Source organism: Mchenga conophoros, linkage group LG10 (assembly GCF_057382185.1).
Source record: "Mchenga conophoros isolate Kocher_MC1m ecotype Shallow Benthic linkage group LG10, M_conophoros_male_GT1.1, whole genome shotgun sequence".
NCBI classification, from domain to species: domain Eukaryota; kingdom Metazoa; phylum Chordata; class Actinopteri; order Cichliformes; family Cichlidae; genus Mchenga; species Mchenga conophoros.
In genome coordinates, this window is record NC_140535.1 from 1,326,396 (window position 1) to 1,328,066 (window position 1,671).

Genomic DNA, 1,671 nt, shown 5'->3' on the forward strand with positions numbered 1-1,671 from the left:
ACATTCCAATGTCATTGCTGTATAGCCTGGTAGTGTGGATCAGTGAATCGATGTCTCGTTCACTCTTGGCATACAGCTTGATGTCATCCATGTACAGGAGGTGGCTGACAACTGCTCCGTTCCGTAGTCGGTATCCGTAGCCGGTATCCGTAGCCAGTCTTGTTAATGATCTCACTGAGGGGGTTCAGGCCTATGCAGAACAGCAGTGGGGACAGAGCATCTCCTTGGTAGATCCCGCACTTGATGGTAACTTGTGCTATGGGCTTGGAGTTGGCCTCTAGTGTTGTACGCCACATCCCCATTGAGTTCCTGATGAAGGCTCTTAGGGTCCCATTGATCTTGTACAATTCTAGGCATTCCAGTATCCAGCTGTGGGGCATTGAGTCATAGGCCTTCTTGTAATCAATCCAGGCAGTGCACAGGTTGGTCAGTCTGGTCTTGCAGTCTCGGCTGATTGTTCTGTCTACCAGTAGCTGGTGTTTTGCACCTCTGGTATTCTTGCCAATTCCTTTCTGTGTCCCGCTCATGTATTGACCCATGTGCCTGTTCATCTTAGCCGATATGATGCCTGACAGGAGCTTCCATGTAGTACTGAGGCAGGTTATTGGTCGGTAGTTGGAAGGGACCGGTCCCTTCTTGGGGTCCTTGGGGATCAGGACCGTCCGGCCTTCAGTTAGCCATTCCGGGTGTCTCTCGTTAACTAGCAGCTGGTTCATTTGTGCTGCCAGACGCTCGTGGAGTGCAGTCAGCTTCTTCAGCCAGTAGGCGTGAACCATGTCGGGCCCTGGTGCTGTCCAACTCTTCATACTGGAGACCCTTTCTTGGATATCTGCCACTGTGATGGTTACTGGACCCTGTTCAGGGAGGTCGCTGTGGTCTGCCCTCAGATCCTCTAGCCACTGAGCATTGCCGTTATGGGTTGCATCCTTCTCCCATATGCTCTTCCAGTATTGCTCCGTCTCCAGCCTTGGTGGTGCTATTCTCTTATTGTTCCCTTGCCACTGAGAGTACACCTTTGCTGGTTCTGTGGAGAACAGCTGGTTTATTCTCCTGCCTTCTATCTCTCTGGTGTACCTCCTCAAGCGGCTGGCCAAGGCTGTGAGTCTTTGCTTGGCAGTTTCCAAGGCCTCAGGTATGGACAGCTTGCTGTATTTCTTAGGCACCTTATTTGTCGCACCTTTCTGCAACTCCGTTAGTTGGCTAACTTCCCTCCGTGCTACTTTGATCTTGCCCTCTAGCCTCCTTCTCCATGGAGGGTACTGCCCCTTGTGGCTGTTCAACTTGTAGCCAAGCATCTCACTGATCACTGCTGCCGTATTGTAGATCAGCTTGTTAGTGTCGGTAATCGTGGTTGTAGGTATTGCCCGTAGTGCTGCATTAACATCATCTAGCAGACCTTCTGAGGGTACTTCACGTAATCTTGGTAACCGGCTACGGGGGATCCAGGTTTCAAGCTTGGCCATGATCCTATTTTTCAGGTCAGTTCCTCTGGCACTCAACGATCCTTCTCCTATCGCACTTGGGGCTATGTACCCAATCTCGGGTGGGGGTGATGATATCTCCCCCCTGACCTGGCGTCCTGACTCCTCCTTGCCGTAGCATTTGTGTTGTACCTCGTCAATCTCTAGCTGTGAGAGCAGTCCCTTCTTTCGAATGTTGGAACACTGAGCT